The following is a 22716-nucleotide window of genomic DNA, read 5'->3' as shown; positions in this document are numbered from 1 at the left end:
CTGAGCAGCATTAAAATCAGTCTTCCCTGATTTTCTGTTTTCCCCTTCTTTTCAAAGCACATACATTAAACTCATTTTATGCTTATAATGTATATAATGATTCTAGACAACATAAGAAAGACATCGGGATTCTTCCTATTTCAACATATAAAGTGGCAAGCCAATTTATGCAGCTTAAACCATAGCTAAAGAAGATGTATCAAAAATTGCCTGTGATCATTACAAATAACAGCCTGAAATGTTCACAAGAAGCTGTTTGCTTATCATATTTTCATTAAAACATCTTTTCACCTGATTTTCTTTTCCCATGCCTGTAACCTGCATTGTAATCAGTCTTATTAACTGAGAACATAAATATGATTTATTATGGTCTGATAATGGAAGCTACATGGACCAAGAGAAGGGATATATTGTCCTTTGATAAAATGGCTCTTTTCTCTCAAATAGAGCTCTATCATGAGAGCATGCAGAATGTAGTGAGTGATTATTTCCTGAGGGTGAATGATGGCAGAACCCTACAGAAAATCTTCTTGTTGGCCATGACAGCCTCCGAGTGTCCCCAAATCTCACTGAGTTTGACAACCTGCAGACACTTTTGATGAACTGTATTCTTCTGTCAGAGACAGCCTGTCTGGGAGGAGAAAAGGGAACCTTTATCGTCTGATCTGCTATTATTGTCTTGATCTTTTATAAGCAATCTCTAATGCACATGAATATAATATCCTTTCACAGAAGTGCCAAACATAATAGAAATGTAGTTAAAGGACCCTTTTCCCGGTTATGTAAATGTCCTAATACCATAATTAGAAAAGATGGGTTGTGAATGATAGAAGCAAGGAAAGGGTAATCAAAATGTTTTAACATTATCTTTCTGTTTTAAAGACCAAAATCTGTGATAAATAGCATTTATGGTAGATCTGGGGAACCAGCTTGTGCTGAAGCTTTTACCTAAAAAGAAAATAGTTTTGAGTGTAAAACTGTTATATTTTCATAAAACACATAAATGGCAGCTGGTCTTAAGCCAGGAATGATTACTGGCAGATATGACTTAAAGAAAATGAGTATTCCACTCAAAATCCCTCCATGGCTGTTACAGAAAGAACAAAGCGCTATTATTAAATAGTGTATTCGAACAGAGGGGTGTTCAAAACCAACAAAGTTCGCCAACAAATCTCCCTTTTATCTACATCCAGAAGAACAAGCATACCCAAATCTTTTTCAATTAGCAGCTGTACACATTAGCGAAATACCCGTCTTTCTCAGCTCAAGCAGTCTAGCTTATTTATCAGAAAAAATGAACTGTTTTGGAGGGAAGGTTTCCAAGTTCCCCAGTAAAAGCAAGATACTTGATTTTTCATTAACCTTTTGACATCTGGGGCTGGGATGTCCCAATATTAACTACTAATGGTCTTCAGCATTACCAGTTGGTGTTGAGAGAAGTCCCAATTGTCAGAGTCAAAAGGTTAATCAGCAATTTCACACCGGTGATGTGGTCAGAGTTCGCATGTTACTGCCTAAACAGGAAGAAGAAGAAAATAAAGTCATTAACAGAAAACAACATCCCAATATTATTAAATCCCTCTTGGTTTTGTTTTTGTTTTTGTTTTTGCTAAAAAATATTTCATGATCTGTTTACTAAATATCCTGACTTTTTAGAGGACTTCGCAAACCTTTGCTGAGAAGTCTAGGTCCAAATATGTGACCAACTTCTTTGGTTTGTTCTACTTTTCAAAAGGAAAAAGAAGTAAAATTTTACTTACCCACCAAGTCCTCAGTCCAGACCAGTGTGAGAGAAAAGTCTCGTGTCTGTAACCCATGGAGATTTTGGTAAACCTCTCCAATTGGCCTAATTCAGCCTGACAGTTGTGTCTTCTCTGCTGGAAGTGAAGACATCTGAGTGTCCATTCTTTCAGGGTGAATTTCATAGAGCAGATGCTGTATCAGAACACTGCAGAGCAAAAATGAGAGTGTAGACTTTTCCCTCCTACCCCTCTTTCTGTTTTGATTGCAGAAAATAAGTCAACAGCAGCATTCCCTTAACAAATAAGGACAGCAATATTATTTCATGAGAAAGTATCCACATAAACAGCCAGACCACCACCTCAGCTGGTGTCACGTTACCATAGCATACTTTAACTTGGGGGTCAAGAGCTCTCCTCTACATAGAAAATACAGATTTATTTTCTAAAACAAAATATAAAATATATGAATACTGAAAAATACTGAAAAATTACAGCTTAGCATTTGCTAACAATAACAATGTTCACACAAAAAGACTTCTCGTTTGCCCTGCTATTATCTGAAAATGTTAACCATTGCTTATCTTGTGTTTAGCCCTGATCAAAGATCTTCTGATATCACCATATTTATCAGCTGAGTTCTATGGTCTTGAAACATTCTGTCTTTTTCCTGTGTCCAAGACAAATGAGTAAGGAATCTTGCCCAAAACAACCACCTTCATCCTGGATATTTTCTGCATCAGATAATTCCTCTCATCTCTTTCTCCAGTTCCAACAGAATCTATAGCAAAAATCTTTCCTCTCTTGATTGCCTCAGTTTAAATGGGGACAGGATTATACCCTAGAATGTTCTGAAAAAATGCCAGTCTTTCCAAGTGCCCTATTACTTAGTCCACCAATTAGCTGCTCATGGAGCCTGAGTGTCCTTGTACATCATCCCAGTCCCCACCTGCATACTTGGCTGCTTATGTTTATGCAGTTGGAAATGGCGAAAATCTAATAAAATTAGGACAAACCTGAGCGAGCTATAATTCTGTTTAATCTCTCAAACTGGATTGTTGAAAACTTGCTGAATTCCCCAAACGTCTCTGAGGTGCCAATGAATGAGTCAATATCATACCAAAGATCTCACAGCATAGCAGACATAAATTCTACTTCCAGAATCTCATACACACCCTCAAATAATGAATCTAATGTCTCTAAAGTACTGCCAGAGGGGAAAAAAAAATAAGGCAGTTTCCTCCAGTTACCAGCATTGTACTCAGTGGCCCACAGTGTAAAAATAAAACAACACAGGGTAGATCTGTGTGGAGAAGGAGAGGTCACTTTAAAGGCCTGAGCCTTCTTGCACTATATATGTATATATCTACTGGAGCAATCCAAGTCTCCTGCCTCTAAGAGAGGACCATTGACATTAGCATACTTGGCTTTGCTAGGTCCTGTTGGCAAGCCCTGAGAAATTCCAAGATGGGAGAATTAAAGTTTGTTTTGTTTCACCTCAATCTGATGCCTCTCCAGATTTTACTTTTAAAAGTCTGTTTTGCACTTTGTTTTATAGAATGATAGTAACCAGTGCCTTGCATAGAAATAATCACCAGTCTAGAATAATCCCAGATCACTTCATTAAGTGTGACTTTGGTTGAAATAAGAAGGAATTTTCCTTGAATGGGAGAACAGAATTATTTAGAGTTGAAGCACAGTAGATCAATTAATAACTCTGTTCTTGGAAGAAAGACCCTGAGATCTTTTAACTCAAGTTGTTTTGAGGGCTTTGAGTTTGTATCTAAGCCAAACTATGTATTGTTGCAGAATGGGGCTGTTCAGTATGAGGACGAAATCACAAGTTTTGTGGCATTGGGTCCATAGATCAGAAGAAAATGTTGTCTGCAGATCAACCAGTTCCTTTTCCTTTTTCCCCCCTCTATATTAATTTTCCTCATAGATTTTATTTCCTAATATGTGCCTTGTTCACTCTTTGAGATCATAGAGAATTTTGGTGAGGACGTGACCAGGTCAGAAACAGGTCTTCCATGATCACACAACTGAGGCACTGCTCCCACTCATGCACTATGGAATGCTGAGGTCATAGAAAATACAACTGGAAGGGTTCATCCAATAGCTGGCAGCATTCCCCAGATTTTTGACTACTCTGTCATAGCAGTGATAAGTACTTCATCATCACCCCAGTCAATTATCCCAACAGGTAACTCTCCTTTCCTAAGTGACAAATACAGCCTAACTGTGAGAGAGACCACTTTTTTAGGCATTATATTTTCTGCTCAAATACAGCTTAAATGTATTTATGCCTTTCACCTTGCTTTTTCATCTTTTTCTGTCTCTGTTACCAGTCCTTCACCATTTTTTATTTCACTTTTCTCCCTACTACCTTACTATTTCTACATTAAGTCTTCTGAACTACATGCTCATTGGTACCCTTGGATTTCTTTTCTTCTTTGTGTCTTTCCAAACACATGAAAAACAAACTCTCACATACCAGCAGCCTGGATACAGAGACGATCTCCTGACATTTCCCAGAAGGCAGCTAAAATGCCACACTTTTATTCATTGTATCAGAACCACTTTCTTTAAACAATGAGAAATTAAACAGACATATTCAAATTCAGGTCTGAAGGTGATGTTCTTGAGATACGACTGAAGAGCTAGCTATGAGGAGTACTCAATATGCTCTGAACTCACATATGAAGGAGCAGGCATTACACAGCCTCTGAAGAAGTAAATCAGAACTCCTGGCAGTCGTGGAAAGCAGATGCTTGCTTCCTGCTGACTGGTAAGGCGTTTCGTGTACAAAATGAGTTACAACACAGGTGTGGACCTGCAGGTTCCAGAGCACCAAATTAAGTGACTTTGTCTCAAATTTATGCCAGATAGAGTACCATCAAAAAGAGTTAAGGTGGAGCATTATCATGGCAGAAAATTGTTTTACTTTTATTGCCTCAAGTCAGGCCCTTTGCAATATTGTAAGGTACAGGTAGTACAGAAGTCCAGTACTGTCCCTGGGGCACTGAAGGCTGCTTAGTCTGACGGACATTTGGAGATCCCAAGATAATGTCCAAAATTCAGTGCAGCTCAAGCACCAGTGTTTCTTAAAAACAACTGTTTCAATTTATTCTTTCATATTTTGGCAGAAAATTATTAAAGAGGTGACCATGCTATCTTCATGCTTTGGCAGGAAGCAGTATGATCAATAAATGGGAGGAATAAAGAAACTTACTCCGTGCTTACAAGAGGAAAACAAGTTTGTTTCCCTGCACATTTCACAGTGTATTGTTGCTACCATGTAAATTTTTTGAACTGCAGTATTTTCCTATCTGCTTTGACCAGGATCTGTGCCTGAGAGGGCTGAATGCAGTGGTCTGAAGCCAGACTGTTGAGGTCACCTGATAGAGGAGCAGCTGGCATTAGCACTCAGGGTGCACAGCGAGAAGCTCAGGCTGTGCCTCTCCATGGAAGGTACACATATAAAACAGGGAAACTAAACTTGGACTTGAGAGGTAGAGGTTCTTTGTTCCCTACATGATCTCGTACAACATATTTCCTCTCTCCAAGACTCATTTTTTCCCCAAAATAGGGACTGACAGCTTCCTGTCTTTTCTCTCTGGGCTGGTGGCTCTTCTGGCTAGTGGCTGTTCCTGATTATGGGTAGGTCTGAGGACTGTGAGTCTGACCTCCAGGAGGCCTCTGGACACTTCTATATTATATTTGATAATGAAGCCTCCTGTCTTATCCAATCAAGACAAAAAAAGTAAGTCAGACCAGAAAAAACTGTCTCAGCACAAAATGGCAGCCTCAGTGCAGCAAAGTCAGAGCCATTAGCTATTGACTACTACAGAAATACTGAAACTGCATCAGGGATTTCTTTCTTTAATTGCTATTTAGGGATTTAAATGAGATTTTTAAAAAGAGAGAAAGACAGAATGTTTAGTCTACAATCACTCTTTGCTGCCAATACAGGCTATCATATAAATTACTTAGACACTTTTAAAAATACATTATTTACTCAATAACCCATAATGGGTCCAGAGCTCCTTTTACACGCTATTATAGAAGTACATAATTGCTGAATTTTCAAATGGATATTTCTTTTAGGCAATAGTCTGTAATGGCTCCTTCAAAGCTCTTAGGCTTTTATCATATGAAGGCCTAAGTAGAAAATGTTTAGTTCACTGATCATTGACCTAATAGAGAGCAACAGCTTCTCTGGAACAACTATTGTCTGTTGGGGCAGATGATGTATGAATGACATTTAAAAAAATTCTTGGAAGTATGTGCTAGGGAAAAATTACTGTTCTGTACAAAGCAAATACTGCTGATGAGCTCTTCAGAATTCTTTTGTTTGGTTCTGCTTGGTTTAATTTTTTATTTGCTGTGTGAGCCTAAGAGCAAAAGAAAACAGTTGGTTTTGTGTATGAAATGCAAACTCAGTCTAGGACCCATTCAGATCAATGAGAGACATTTTGATGTTCTCAGAGATCATTCAGCTCAATTAAAAGTTGTCTCAAATGAAAATGCAATATAAGAAGCTGAAATGTGAAATTAGAGAAGTAAGGGATGCTGCAACGGGGCAAATCACATTTCTTAAAGTCATGCTGAACACAGTAAAACACACAGGCCTATTGTGAGCTTGATCTAGAAAGGAAATAGGCAACTTGACACATTTTTCAGCACTATTGCTATGAATTTCATAATCACTGAGCTGCTGTTCTCTTCTCACATTTAGCTTTGAAGTCTGCTGCTTCCGTTTCAGACACAAAAAAAGGTTCAGGTTCCTAAAAGCTTGGTGTAAGGGAACACATTTTCTCTTCCTACACACTTTGGGCAGTAACCCCTTGGTATTACTGCCAAATAAATGTCAACTGGATCTAAGTGCAGGACCAGCAAGGATGAATGTGAGCTGGGGACAGTCAGGCAGAGACCCTCAGAGATGCTGAAGGATACCTCCAGCTATGAGCTTGGTGGGCCAGGGGAGAGGCCCTTGCTGGGTGACACAGCTCCCTCACGGGCTTGGGGCAATAGGATGTGCAGCTCACCAAAGGAGGCTGCTGAATAACCTGGTCAGGAGCTGGGTGTGATCTCAGCACTGTGTGCCATCCAACCAGACCAACCATCCCCAGCACAGCACTGTTTTGTATGTGAACTGACATCAGAAACACTGCCATGCTTTTTATCATTGGATTTTTCCAGCCTGGTAAGGCTGCCTGGGACTCCTAGTACTCTGGTGATTAACACAAAAAAATACAGTTGCTGGCAATTCTAATAGTTCCTTCTGTTTGATGCATCTGATCGAAGAGAAACTGAAATCACAGACCAATATGCACCCAGGCTGCACCAGTTAGCCTCATCATGCAAATGAGGCACACTTGCAGGTGAACTTATTAGAGATCAAATAGTTTTAGGCACTGCAGATAATGAAGGCAGAGCGCTTATGTTGCAACAGTCAGAGCTGGAATTTAATCATGTTGTTGATACCTACTGCAGCAGCAAATAAACACAGAAACAGCCACAAAAATAAAACTCTTAGAATGAAAAGAAGGTATAAACCAGACAAATAATAAGAATAAAAAACACCCAAACCAAGGAGCACAGCGGTTTTCAAGAAGGAAAAATCTTGCTTGTTATATCTAGAAAGACTTTGAGCCCTGCTTTTTTCAGCCAAGCAGTTGGATAAGTGGGGGTTGCAAGAAGCTGATGGGGTGTCACTGTCTGTTCCAAGAGAGAAATGGCTCCTGCCTTTGGAGATGGCCCTGCAAGGAGAAGGGGGAATGCCAAGCAGCACAATGCTTGAAATCAGTGAGAGGCTGAAACACAGCCCACACTGGGAAGCAGCATCTACTAGGAAAGAATTAAGAATAAAACATAGAAACAGCTTCCTGGGGTGGAATTTATAACAGAGGTTACACAACTGACAGGCTGGATTAGCAATTTGGTAGACATTAAGAATAAATACATTTTTCAGAGGCATTAGCCCCTTCTGTCTCAGTAACCCCTCACATGCACTTACCATCCTTTATGCAAACATCTGGAGAGACCCTGAGAAGGCCCACTAAGGTTTGCTCCTTTTAAAAAGCAAAGATGAGACCCAGCAGGTGAAACCTGCAAAAGGGAAACATTTGAATTCCTTTTGGCAGACAGAAATGGATAAAAATACAGCTTGGCATTTCTTCTAATACCATTTGGTAGTAGAAGAGCTCCAAAGATGTCAACAGGAAGCCCTAGAGGTTAGAGGGAATGATGTAACCATATGTGACATAATGCTTGTTGTAGAGATTTCCTGGAACTGATTAGTGCCATTCATGATAACAGCAGCCAGCGAGAGTGTGAGGACTGGGTGAAGGCCCAGGCAGCATTCAGGCATTGGATATTTTTCATTCTCTTTTAACGCAATGTCTGGTCTCTCTTGTTTCAGATGCAGAATAGAATAACTATGTGGTATTCCCATGCAGCTTTGTCTGGGAAGACTTGGAAGCAGCACACTTACCAGCAATGTGCAGCTGCTCCCACGCAAAGGGCCACAGAGAGAGAACTGCAGAGGTGGAAGGACAATGAATACTCTTAGCTCCTCCTTCCTCTAGAATGCCCTCCCTTCCATTCCTCTCTTAGTCGCAGAAATATAAGGTGCAGTCAGGTCACCTTCACCAGGATATTGTTTTATGCCTAGTCTATATAGAAATGCTATGAAGTGCCATCTATATTTAACAGGAGGCCTCTGATCTCTGTGAGTGGGTGGAAACGATAGTGAGTGACATGGATGCTGACAATGGCACACAAACTCCACGACACTCTTAAAACTTTTAATTGCATTTTAAAGTAATGTAACAAGGCAATGTTTAATGAGTACTTTGTTAAAGAAATTCTGACTTTATACGCTAATTAAAGAGAAGGGAGGGTTACTGCACTAGGGCAAGAAATCCAGGCTGCTGAATGTCTATACTGTAGCAACATGTAATTCAGATTCAATTGGCAGCTTTGCAAATCTCCAGCCAGCCAGAATGAATGATTACTTCTTTTTTTGATGGGCAAATAAATTATTATTATCATCATGATTATGTTAATAGAAAAAAGTAAAGGATAGGCAAGTACTTTTTTTGCCAGGGCTGGTAAATTTTCATGACACTTTTTGCAAAGCTGTCATATGGCTGGCTTAGATGAAACTGGAAGGCTTTATGTGGGTAACATTTAACTTTAAACATTCTTCATGGAAACTTACATGGCACATAATTTACATATTCAATACCAGTGACAATTTACTTCTCCCATCTGAGCAGGGCTTTCAACTATGCCACTTGAACTAAATTAATAAACAGTAATTAGAGAATGTTGTGCGAGCGAGCTGTTGATGTTGAGAAGATTCTAATCAACACCTTCTTTTAAGGGCCAATTAAAGCTGAATGTATGCAATATAAACATCTTCTTGTATTTAGACATGAACTGGTGAACAAGGTAAAAAATAAAAATCAGAACAATTACAGCAGGTTACAGATGATCCAATGGAAAGATGAAGCTTCATTAATAGTGAAAACAGCAGCAATTTCTGAAAACCAATGACCACCTTCCACAGAGAAGCACTGACAACTTGTGCAAGTTAATTCTGACCAGGATAAACCTCAATGCTTTCACTGTCAGGCTTTTCTCTGAAAGCAGCTCTGTAGCTGCCTCCAATTTCCATTGCAGTATTTCCCTGTCTGTAAGACAGCCCTGCGTCTAAAGTGAGTGCAGAGCTGCAGTAGAAAGCAGGCCGCCCTGGGGCAGGCAGTAAAGGTGAATGTAGCCACCCTTTACTGCTGCCTCCCAGCAGAAAGAGAGTCCCTGGAAGGTGATCTGGGGAACAATTTGCCCAGCACAGCCCCCAGCAGCTCTGCTGGTGGGAATACAAACACAAGGATGAGCCTGAGTGAGAGGTAAAGCTGCCCCACACTGTCTCAGTTCTGTTACTGGGGAGCCAGAACAGAAGAGCCAATGCACTTGTACCTGTTACCTGTGAGTAATCCCTCACCCCACCACAAAGGTAATGTGGTTTACTCCTGAAAGGTGAACTTAAGACAACCCTTGTTTCCAAAATTCCAGGAGGACAGAGGGAAGGCCATCTTTGACTTAAACAGAGAGGATCCTTAGTGTACCAAAGGGAGCCTGCAGTAGCAACGGAGACTTGTGTATCACCACTATGACCTGTCAGTCAGTTAAAAATAAGCATAACTTCATCCAAACCACAGCTCACTGCTTCCTAAAGCACATCTTTTTAAAAAACCGTCTAAGCTGGTGCAATGAAGCAAAAGCAAAATTTGTCCTCCAAGTTAGAAGATACAACAGGCTAATAAAGGTAAGGGAAACATCTGTTCCAATACTGCACCAGTATCATTTGGAGAAAATGACTGCATCACTTACAGCCATTTGGTATCCTGAAACACTGCCACAGTAATAGGATGCTGTCACCTCAGGCTCTACTGAAATCTACAGGAATTTTACTTGTTTAAGAATATAGGATTAGGCACATGATCAGTGTTTCTTCCCTTTGAAAACAAACATTTCCACTTACCATTTCTACAGTGGTGTGAGATCATTATCGTATGACAGTATTTCGTTCCACTGGCATTATCTCCTAATTAGCTATTTAAAAATATATGTAAGGGGGTGGAGGTGGCGAGTGGACTTGTAAACCTGACAGGTCTGATGTGTTCTTACAAGCTCTACTAATCCCAAACATTGAAAATATATTAGTAAAACCAAATTAGCCCTTTAAAGAACAACACAGCAAAAGCCTCATGTCTTGAACTCCTTAAGTTCAGGATGCCTCAGAGGGGCTCTTACACCCAGCACAAAGCCCTTGGGCAGGGGAGGGGAGCAGGAGCAGGGAGAAGTGAGGAGCAGCATGCCAAATGGGAAATCAGCCCTGGGAAGTGAGCACCACAGAAAGGCTGATAACCTTTACAGTGTGGTCAGACCTACATTACAGTAGTAGCATTACCTAAGGTGTTTGGTGTAGGGCTTGGGGACTTCTGAATAGCCAAGCACAGAGAAGTTTACCATGGATGAAAAGATACAAATAATACCAAGAGAAAATACCTAACAAACTGTGTTCAATATCCTCTGTACTTTCTTCATATCCTGAGAGATTATTGCATTTATAGGCCCAAAATCATAAAAGCTTCCTCCAAGATGCTTCATAATATATGAGGCAGGTCTAGGGTCTCAGTTGTGAAATGGTAAGATTTAGGAAGATGGGTATTCTGGTAAGCTGGACTCATTTCTTCTCTCAAGAGGTAGGCTAAATTCCTAGCAATTTTGCTTTGCAACAGAAGAAACCAGGACACATGACAGGTCATTTTGGAGGTACTCAGACACATACAGGAAGCACCCTCTTGCCAACAGTATTCTTCTAGCCAGCAGAGCCAAAAGCTGTGATTTATTTCTGTTTCTGAGTTGCTTTTAAAACTCAGTTCAGTAGATGTGTTGGTGATTTTCACGGTGTTCTGAAGGAGCAAAGTAGATATCTGAAGAACACTGATAGTATGACACAGGCTCTAAAAAGGCATTTACTCCAATATCTGCAGTTCAATTCAATATGCAGCATGCAATATTACTTTTCTTCTGATCAGATGGGACTTTAGGCCGGAATCTGCTTCCAATACCCATGGTCCATCAGTAACTTCACAGCAAACAGGGAGGTGCAGAGGAAAAGCTCACATAAGCAGGAAGGGAATCAATCTACATTAATGTCCTCTGTAGATTTTTGTTTTCCATTGAAAGTTTTCTCTTGCCTAGCATCCCTTCATAGAATAAATTGGATTGGAAGGGGCCTTAAACATTATCTAGTTCCAACCCCTCTGCAAGGGACAGGGACGCCTTCCATGAGAGCTGGTTGCTCGAAGACCCGCCCAACCTGGCTGACTTCAGTCCTTTTTTCACACCTCTTCAAGCCCACTTGGTGAATAAATTAAATTAAATTCCTCACTTGCTCTAGATACTTTTTAAATGCAAGCCAAGCCTCTTGGCTTTTTATACCTGGACATCTACATTTTTAAAAATGCAGTTGGATAATTTCTCTCTTTCATAGGTTGGTGCATTGGCCTACATGCACCTTGTGCACTCCCTAAGGCTCATGCATAACTGCAATGGACGATTAGTCCAGCTAAGTCTCCAGCAATTTCAATGGCTTATGCAAGAGTAGATGGGGCACAATATGTAATTTCAGCTTTTTTTGTAAGGCTTTTCAATCTTTCCATGGACTAAATCATTTTATCAGTTTCATTCTCTCTTTTTTTTTTTTTTTAAATTTGTCCCATTAAACTACAGAACTGGAACATATTCATGAATAGTTTCTTTCTGCTTTAACTCAAGGAGTTCCTGACATAACAAAAACTGGTAATTAACTGGCTCAAAGACTTTTACAATAGCCTCTTTAAATAAGTCCTGGTATGCGGCACTTGGAGCACTGACTCCATGTTGCTGATACCACTGCAATGCACCCTGTGTTAAACAAGGTTTGCTACTCTACCTCAGCAGCAATTCTTGGCTGTTTTCATCACTGCTCTCCTGCTTGGAAACACCAAGGTCCTCCCACATTTCTTTGCATGGAAAAGGCTGCCGAGCTCCTCCACGATGATTGCCTGGTCTCAATCCACTTGGCTCTGTGACACTTCCTTAAACACTCCATTATCAGAGGGCCACTTGCCACCAGCACAAGGACCAAGTGGCAGGTCTCCAGAGGCTGAGCACAGCCTAGCTAGTGTCACAGCTGCTCTGTGCTGTTGGCACAGATGCTTTTTGGCACACTTTGGCGGTCCCCATGACCTGCTCCTGCCTCACACCCTACTTAGAGCAGGAAGGGCTCTTCCTGATAGAAGAATCAAGCTTCAATTTTTCAGGTGTCACTCAGCAGTGTGTGATTTGTAGCTGCTGTTGCATGTTGGCTCTAAGCATTGTCTAAGTTTTGCCTACTCATGCTTATCTCCCCTGGTTACAGTACATTCTGTTTCTAATGAAAATATTACTCTGAGGAGTATTTGGCTCCACTATACATTTATGCTCCCTGCTAACTAGCCCAAGCCTTACTGTTGCAGTTCCTAATGTTTTGCATCATTTGTAGAGCCAGCAACCTAGTCTGTAAATAGCAAGAAAGAAAACTTTAATATACATCTTCCCCAGTGCTCCGGACAGATTGGTTCACTGTGGAACAATTACATGTGTTAGCCTATATTTCCTGTAAAATCAAATCATCTCAGCCAGAACAAGCCATAAAGCTAGATGAGGAAAGGAAAAAAAAAATCTCCAAATATGTACAGCTTAAGTTACAAAACTTTAAGAAAATAAAGCAAAATTGAAAAGGGCAAAGGAGACAAAATGTAAACAAAAATTTTTATACACTGTGTAATACAGAGTGAATGTCATTCTGATATTCCGATATCATGGGCTGCCAATATAGTTCAGAAAAGAAAGAGATATCTGCAGAATTATGATAATGCTGCTCGCTCACAACAAAGCTGGTTACAAGATCTATGTTTGTGGTTGCTCAGTTGAACTGCCTGCTTGGAAACTCAGCAAGGAGAAATAATATCCTGAATAATTGTATTTTAAGTGTCCAGAAAGATCATGAATCTTCGTAACCACCTTTGGAAATGCAGCCCTTTTAGTGGGAGCCCTCAACCACACCCTTCGGTGCAATAAGTGCCTCGTGGCACCTGAAAGTCCCCCAAACCTGCTGCACTCAGGCCTTCTGTAGGACATCAAGGAAGCAATTGTAACACATCACTAAGTTGATTTTATGCCTTTGAAAAATCTCCTCCTTAACACAAATACTCTATCACTGTCAGCTGAACACATTTAACTGTTGAATTAATATTATTTTTCAGAGTTCAGACATGTGACAGTAAAACGAGTCCTTTGCCAAGCCATGTATTTCATGTCTGCATCTGAATTTCCCCAGAGCCTGGTACTGTTTAAATACAAGTAACTGCCTCTGGCTCATGGCTAATACAAAACTTCTGTTCTCTGGGCTCCTTCAAGGCTCTGCCCATGGCTTCCTTCCCCACACAGGGGTGGGCAGACACACCCGCTCAGTGCCCTCTCTCACAGTACTCACTGCTTAGCAGGTCAGGCAGACCTACCAGCCAGAATGTAGGAATGATGGCAGCTGTTTTCCCTCCCATTTTGTCCCCAGCCTGAACCTGCCAGGTGTTTAGGTGGAGCTTTGGATGGTAGCCGGGTGGCTTGTGAGGAGTCATGCCTCCACCAAGGGCACAGCTGCCAGCCTGCCCTGGCACCACCGGTGTGGCTGCTGGTCTGCCTAGCGCTCATGGGGTGGTGGAGAGGAGCAGAAACCTCTGGGAACAGGGAGAGTGGCTGCCTGCTCACACAGAGGACTCTTATAGAGGAAGACAAAGATGGTCTCCACTCTAGGGATGGTGTATTTTATATTACATTGCAATTGTATGAAATAGCCAACCAGCACTCTGTACAGTAACTTCTGGTGGTTATACAGATCTAGGATGTTCAGAAGTATTTCAGGAAGCACAATTTCTGGAGACACATACAGCTAAAGATGCGTGGGCTCTGCTTTTTGGTAGAAACAGGTAACATGTCTGCCCCACCACTGCAGTCCCTGTGACTCCAGCAGCCGTTGGTCAGTGTCGGTGAGCTTTGGGACAGGTCTGGTTTGTGAGTGGTTCCACAGCCCAGTTCCCCTGATAAAGGAAGTCACAGATTTCTGCAGTACAGTGTCACAGCAAGGCTGCTGTCACCAAATTAACTATTAACAATACCAACTAATATTGCATAAACATTGACATTAGCTTTCCCCAAGCAATAATGCTATAAATCCTGCTCCTCTGCTGTGGACTGCTGAGAGGATTTGAGGGACACAGGCCCCCTCTCCAGACCTACCTTCATGTACATGGCAATTCCTGTGATTCTTTTTCTCTCAGTCTCTCAGCACAGGTAGGGTTCAGATCTTCTGTCAGTTAAATTGTATTCTCCAGCCTGCTTAGTAATTCAGATAGTGTTTTGGTTCTCTTGGCTGGCAGAGACTATTTTCACCACACCCTTGTCTCCTCAGACAAACAACGTCTTTTCTAACCGCTGGCAGAGCCAAACCTAGTGAGTAAGAAGGAGCAGTAGTTAAGGCATAATAAATAAAGCTGCCCTGAAGAAATACCTACGCAAAGCAAGATGAATGGGCATCAGCTACCTGGACAGTGTTGCTGCTAAACAAGGGAGGAATAAATCAGACATGTCAGGAGCACTAGGACACCTGACAAACAGGGAACGACGTTTCTTGAAACTGTAGTTTTATCTCTGCTTATTTGGATCAAACACTTGTAATAGTTGTGGATTAATTTCCTTCCCATAGTCAAAACAATAAAAGCCAGGCACCATTTTATTAATTTCCAAACCAGCGTCAGATAAGCAGAATTGCATTTAAAAAAGTAAACACCCTGCCATAGAATTGGAGGATATGTAAGCGTTTGGGTTTTTTTTTCCCTGTGTCTATAAAAGGGGGAGAGTTTTAACATTATGAATAGATTTCATTTTGTAAGTTGCACTACAAAGCACTGATAAGACCACGGGAAAACAGCAGAGATTGAGGCAGAGCAGGAAGAAATACCACCCATATTAGGAGACAGCCACTTACTTAGTGGCTCCCATTTGAATAAAGATGCCATTGTTCAGCCAGAAGAATGCACATATTCACAGGCCCTGCACAGAATAGCTCACTGTATCTAGAACTCCAGAAGTGTCCAAATTACAGCCGCGGGGCCAAAACTGCCCTTGAGTCTTTCTGAAGAATGACCCTCTGCCTAATTAATCAGTGCTTTAACTGTGAGTGATCCCAGGACACACTTTTCTCAGGCCTTTTTCTTAGCCCTGCTTGTTCAGAACAAACCTTTAAATGTTCTCTGAGTGATTTTTGACCATTTTTTCCCCTTTCAAGATTATTATTTCCTGTTTTACTGTGAAAACTCATTAGAAACGAAGACCAGAATCTAGATGATCTCAGTCCAGTTTACTTGGATAGGAAATGACTGACTCGGGATGGAGAGACACTGGCTCCCTTTCAAGGCCTCCCACAAAAGATTAAGTCCACAGACTCCCAGAATATTGCAACTGCAATTTTCTTTCCATATATTAAGTTCACAGACTCTCAGAATATTGCTCCTGCAATTTTCTTGCCACATAACACATAAGAATTATAGCAGGGTTCATGAGCTTGTGAGTGCCATTCTGTTAGTCATATTGATCCCACTGCCATAACTCCAGCTGTTGTGCATGGGATCTACCAAGATCGCATCTCCATTTACTCTACACAAGACAAGTTTAAATTTTCAGCACTGAGTAATTCTTGCTGTCACAGGCCAGGTTGTCTGGATTCTCATAAAGATTTTTTTCTTTTCTATCTGGAACAGAAATTTGATAGGAATGAGAAATGCATGAAGGCAGTGAAAATCATTGTGCAATATTTCTCTCCAAATGAGACTACACCTTGTCCATCTAGCTTTCATGATAAAATTCCTCCTATTCTAACTGAAGTTAAACAAGGAAAGACAAAGGTTTTGCTTAAAATGAAAACAGCATCTTTTTTTTAACAGTGGTCTTTACTGTGAGAACCAATTTAATTCTGACCATATTTATAAACTTGTAACAAAATAGACAAACTAAAAAATGTTAAGACTTCAAAAAACTTACCATGAATGTTTTGAAAAGCGATAGTGATAATACAATCTGCAGCTGGAGAAGATGGAGTCATACTGTTTGATAGGCCCTATCTTATGATATCCAATATTAAGCTAAGTAAAATGATATGACCGGATGGCCTAACTAAATTTAGTAGTCTGGTGAATTGCCACTCTACTAAATTTAGTCGGCCCATAATGGGCATTGAATATCTACATCCCAAATGATAAAATCTGTCTTGCTTTTTTAGGCTGCCAGCAAATGCAGAATATACTAGGTTGCACTATTAAGAAATAAGCAAATCTGCAAGGGAAAGCATGAGAAGGGGGAACCAGGACCTTAAGGAACACAGAATGAATCAGGGTGGATCAATCCACATCCTCATGCTCAACATTACCCAGCAGCAGATGCAGGGTGTTCCCCAGATATGTGACCTGAAGGAAAGGAGGACGAGGAGGAGGTGGAAGGCGAGGAAGAATCTCTAGGCACCATAATCCTCTCCAGTAGTAGTATAAAATTGCCACTCCAAATGTAACTTTGTGTTGGAGCCATGGGAAGAAGACTGGTTGCAACAGGTAGTTAGGCTCTCTGAGCCTTGCTGCTCTTACAGAACACATGCTGGCTCTGGTTTCATACCATTCCTTTTACACTTCCATTTCGGGCTCTGTAATCCTGATGGTAGACAGGGAAGTATATTTCTGCATAGATTTCCATGCATCTGTGAGCCAGCTTTACAGCTATGAAAACTGCTAAGTCACTTTTCTCAAAACCGTATTTGAGGTGTTACTTACACATTTCCTGCTGTTTAAGGGGATTTCTTCTCAGTCTGTGTGTTGTGACCTCTCTACTGGTGTGAAACCATGTAGGACACTTTTTTTTTTATTAAATGTGAAATATAACAAGGCTAGAAGCTTAAAAAAATTCTGTTATTCACTAGTAGAAAATAGTAATTGGACATGAAAAGGAATCACCATAAGATTATTCTTAAAAAGAGTTGCATCCTTCTGTCCTCATGTAAAAATCTATTGGATGCTGCATGCAACTCAGTGATGCTTTTTAATAACAGACAAGAAATAGTGCCCTTGTCCTCACTTCAGTTCCCAGTGCAGCAACAGAGACACAGACATGATATTCAGGAGGTTCTGCAGGCCTAGCTTTATACTGAAGGCTGAATATCATAAACTGTAAGTGAGCTTTGATCCCCTCCTTAGAACAGGCAAATTTAACCTGTCTGAAGTTCTGTAAGCATCATTCTCTGCAAGATGCAATTTTATTGATCATAGCTGGGTGTACATGTTCAACAGTCAGAAACTGGCTTTAAAGAATAATATATCTCAAAATAATCAGTATAGAAACTCCTCATTTCCTTAACCCTTTACACTAAAAGGGAACAAATAGCATCTTGGAAAAATGTTTTGTCCTTTTGGCAGGGGAGGATGAGAATCTTCTAAAGTAATAGCTGAGAAGTAGGAATGAAAATAAGATCATTACAGCTATTGTCTCTATGTTCTACATCCATGTAGGCACAGTGTTTTAGAGACAAAAAAAAAGAAAAAAAGGAGAGGGGCAGGATCTCAAAATTCAGAGCATTTTGTTAGTTTGTGACATTCTAATTTTCAGTCAGAATTTGCCCTCTTTCAAGATTTTAGTCTGAGTTCCCAGTAAATGGTTGTGGCAAATGAGATCACTGTCTCTCAGTTCCCTCCTCAGAACCTTTGGAAAGGTTTGCCATTTGACCCCAGTTGCATTTGGAGGTTGTGCAGGGCTCAAACACACAGGACTATCACAGATGTCATAAAGTGCATCCCTACCAATGCCCCCATTGAGGTGCCAGCCACTCCTGCCTCAGAGGGGCTGTCACAGAGGAAACCTATCAGCCACCTGAGAATCTAGCCACAGTATCTAAATACACCACGAACCAGGGTGTCCTAGTTCTGCTGCTCACACAGTAACTTGTTTTTCTTTTTATAATTATGTCTTAATCATTCTTTATGCTGAAATAATCATAACATATTTACAACCAGACTCTATTTTAATTTTTGTCTTCAGATCACTTTCTATGTGGCCTCATACTGCCATTCTCAGCCCAAATGACACCCTTCCTATCAAAGCCAATTTGGATTTATTTTCTTAAACACAAGTTTGCAAGGTATTTCTGTCAAATGATTTACTCAAGTTCAGATGTTGCAAATAGATCTGCTGGTGTAAAGAGGCAGAGCAGCAATTCTGGATCTGACCCAGCAGGTATTGGGTTTCTCATTGGTGTATTTTGAAACTTTATAACGATGTCTCATTTGTGTATCATGGCTTCATAACCCAAAAAATGTGATGCTTGGCTTCATAACCCAACAGACACGTTGCTTGCCTGCTCACTCCAGTTGTGCTTCTTGTTTTGAGTACAGATGAGTACTTACTGGCAGATAATCACTGGCATTCTTTTTCCAAACATCATTAGCTTTTTTTGAGGCTGTTGTTGCTATTTTTTTCCTGATATGACTTTTCCTCCACCTGCCATGGGTAAATATTTGGAAAAATCCATTAGCTTCTCATCATTCTTTAGATGAGTTTCATCTAGACTTGCTCATTTACACATATTCATGTTTTACAAGTTCTTTCCCCCTCACTTTTTAATCAAACCCCTGTTTCCACAAGGCCCCCACTTCTTCCTAATTGTCAGTCCTTATTATTTTTGTTCAGGACTGATTTTTTTTCTTTAGAAAAAAGCAGCTCTGATGCTCATCCATTTTAAAATCATAATTAACTTCATCTCCTTCCTCATTTGCTAATGGGTCTATTTTCTCTCCAGTACTTCCTTTTCCCCTGGTAGACTCATAAAGTCTCTCTTGTTTCTCTTATCCCCTTTGGCTAACTTTAACTCATTCTGCCTTAAGCTGGGGAAAGGGAGACCTTCACAACACAGTGCTCAGAACTTCCACACCATTTTATACTTTGAAAGTCCTTTGCAGATGCCAACTCATTAACTCTCATAACATGCCAGGGAGGTAGAGAAGTATTTATAGCTTTATTTTGATAAGGAAAGGGAAGGAGAGGCCTTGCATAATTGATGCTGTCTGCAGAGGGGCTGCTCTAAGGGCCAAAACCCCAGCTCATGTGTCCAGGCAAGTAGACAGTGAAGCCTAGTGGTGGGCACAGCACCATCTTCTGCAAAGCTGGAAAGCTGAGCTCAAAAACCTTGCTTTCAGCTGCCTTCGTATCAGTGTAATTTTTTAGGTGAAGATTCCACAGAGTTACCCACCTAAACTTCTGTTCAGTTCTGCTGGTCAGATGTTCCTCCACAGTATTGGTACATCTGGCCAAAAAACACCAAGGGTGAAAGCAGTATTGTATGCCTAGAGGATTTTTTTTTGAAGTTGTCACTTTACACGAGCACCCAACAAACATCTTTGCTCGTTGATAGTCATTACTCTTAGAAAAACAATTTCAAAACCATATGCTTAAGGTGCTTGAATTAAGATTTAACTAACTCATTTCACACAAGGGCATGTCATGGGCTAGGTTTATTTTCGCATGCAAGTATGCCAGCCTGTATTTCCTGTAATTTCCTTTAGTTTCCTTATACCCACACAGCACTGTGAGTACAGGATTTTCAGAGTGTTTCTTAGCATGTGGTCCATGGATCACTGGTGGGCTACAAGAAATCAGGAAGTGGCATATGAAACAACTGCATCATTTCCAAGAAAGACCAAGAGCCTAAGCCATGCAAGCACATTCCACAAAGAGCAAAGCAAAAGGGGTGAAATCAAATTAACAAATGAACAATCAAACCTATCTGGATTTTTTGTTGGCTTGCAAATGAAAAACATTGTGCTTAGGCATACAACACAGCCTGAGGATATTTTTGTCCTGACCTTAAACAGTGGTCAAACACTGCTTTGTATGTCTGGAAATCTAAAAAGTTAAATGATTTCATAAGATTCTTCTAAGCTGATGTCAGCAACATCTTCATCACCCTTGCTTGAACAGTGGTGCATCACAACACTGCTCCCTGGAGCTTTTTTTTATTGCAGTCCTGCCCCCTACAATTGCTGACCACGGGGATCCTTACTGAGCTCTCTGAGGAGTCCTCTCCCTTCCCATTCTGTCCACACTGCCTTCATTGTCCACCATGCCTCTCTTTCACAGGCACAGCCCCTGCCCAAAGGCTTCCAGAGGGCAAAGCTGGTGCCATGGTGCAGTTTATGCAGACCAGATGAGGTACAAATCTGTGATCTCCCTCTCTCCTGGGGGACTTCCCAGGGTGGAAAGTCAGATGTGATGGTCTAGTTCCTTCACCTCCAGTGAAGGTGCCTTTTCAAGAAAATGGTCCACTTTAGGTCCTGGATCTCCGTTTGTATTTGTGTGTGTATGTGTAGGGGAAAGCATGGGAAGCATCCAACCCATAAAATTGACTTGCAGGAGAGGCTCAGCACACAGCCTGCTTAGCACTCCCAAATTGTGCTGGCTAACTACCCAGTTCCGATGTTTATGGAGGTTTCTTTCTGAGGGCTGAAAGTTTGCATCTGTGCTTCTAGTTCAAGTCCTCTCAGAAATTTGAACAAAGAGCTTGTAAAGTTCAGCATCTTCCAAATTGCCCCATATAAGTCACTGCTGAAACCACATCCAAATGGCTGCCCCCCCCGCCATACCTTCCACAGAAATGACCTAAACTTTGTCAGGTTCACATGTCCCTAGAGATGATCTCATTTCACTGCTTCAAAAGAGCTTTGGTCTGCACAGCCTGTAGCAGCAAATTTACACTTCAAAAAGCAGACAGCTTTTTCCACATCTTATTCACTTAATGGGTGAGAATGTAAAATTAGTTCCGTTGCTGATGAGGACCTTGAGCCAAATGAAAAGTGTTCATTTGTCAGCACAGACTTACAGCCTAAAACATGATTATATAGCTAATCCAATAATGGATTTTGATGCTGAGCATTTATTTATATACAGAATGTCTTGTTATCTGTTGATAATCAGGCTCTGCAATTTACTCTCTTTTGTGTCATTAGCCATAGCAACATCTTCCAGACATACTACATTTGCGTGTCAACATACAAACACACACAAAATCTTCCTGACCAAAATGCTGTCTTTGCCTATTTTTCTTGAAAGAGCAATGGAATCTGAGATTTTTGTAGTTTAAAATATTAGTAGGAAATGAATCATTTTTGACTGAGAACCTCTCTGCATCTTAGAAGTCTTAATAGATTAAAATTTGAAACATAAATTTTGTTTCCTTATCTGTAACATCATACGAACTGATTTATTATTTTTTGCCTGATGTGAATGCCAGTACCTAATTATCCTGTGTATAAATTTGTATACCTTAAATGGTCCCTGTCCTAAAGTATTCCATGTCCTAACATCAGAGGCTATATTAGACTTTGCTAACTATACAAACACCATTATTTGATGGCTGAACAGATCCACCTTTTATAGAAAAGTAAAACATTTTAAGGTCAATATCAGGCATCGATCCTACATCAGGTACATTAAAATCAATCAGAAAACCAGAAAGCTGTTTGCATGTCCTTTTTCAACTTTCTGACTAATTGCTGTTGCTACCTGGTACTCCTGCAGTTGTGTGTATGACTGTAACTATCTAACACTGAAGTACTGGGACAGTTTACTACTCATTTAAATACAGAATACATAAAATTCAAATATTTAAAATGGGGAGACATTTTAATAGCTATACTACAGTAACATTCACCAGATATTTAAAAAAAATAAAAAAGTCTGTGGGAAAGTAAAATCACTCCAGTATTAAACTGGGAGTTAATTGCAAATGTGGGGCACACCTGCAAACTCTGTGAACAATCCTACAACACCACACAATAATTTCTGTGCTAAAGGATAGCTCTGCCTGCAGAAACACCCAGGAACACTTCTGGAGGTTGGATGAAGTCTTTTCTAAATTTGGCAGTCAGGAACAACTTAAAAGTAAAGACATTAAGTAAAATTTACCTCAAAGGATACTACAAATCAAGGGTGCAGGTGAGATGATGTATGAGCCAAACTCGAGCTGTGCCACTGCCTCTCCTAGAAGCAGGATCAGGCCTCCCTGTGTGCTTTTGTTTAGCTGAAATTTAGTCTACAATAAATACTTATATATTGCTGCAACATGATGTTTTATTGGGCTGCACTAGTTTACTAAAAACAGCAGGCTGGTAATAGCTGTGCTTGTGGTTCTGCCTGTAATTCATTTGTGGATGGTAATGCACAGGGAGAGATATGATACAAGATAATAAGGCAAATTAAAAAAACTACTAAACTCAGTACTGGCAATATACAG

The 22716-nt window shown here is 40.5% G+C and overlaps 1 long non-coding RNA gene across 2 annotated transcripts in view; it reads right to left on the bottom strand.

Moving 5' to 3' along the window:
• Window positions 1–22716, bottom strand: part of LOC134555312 (uncharacterized) — a 63635-nt gene that overhangs the window by 4908 nt on the left and 36011 nt on the right. Inside the window, exons 1-3 of one of the 2 annotated variants that reach the window (XR_010081402.1) lie at window positions 7759–7856; window positions 1761–1948; window positions 1422–1514 (exon numbers count right to left, since the gene is read on the bottom strand). This is a non-coding gene — a long non-coding RNA (uncharacterized LOC134555312). Of the gene's footprint in view, window positions 1–1421; window positions 1515–1760; window positions 1949–7758; window positions 7857–22716 lie in introns of those variants that run through there. The other variant, XR_010081401.1, reaches the window with a different exon arrangement.

Source organism: Prinia subflava, chromosome 10 (genome assembly GCF_021018805.1).
Source record: "Prinia subflava isolate CZ2003 ecotype Zambia chromosome 10, Cam_Psub_1.2, whole genome shotgun sequence".
Lineage (NCBI taxonomy): Eukaryota > Metazoa > Chordata > Aves > Passeriformes > Cisticolidae > Prinia > Prinia subflava.
Note: the sequence above shows the minus strand (reverse complement) of the source record. Positions and strands in the feature narration are given on the sequence as shown.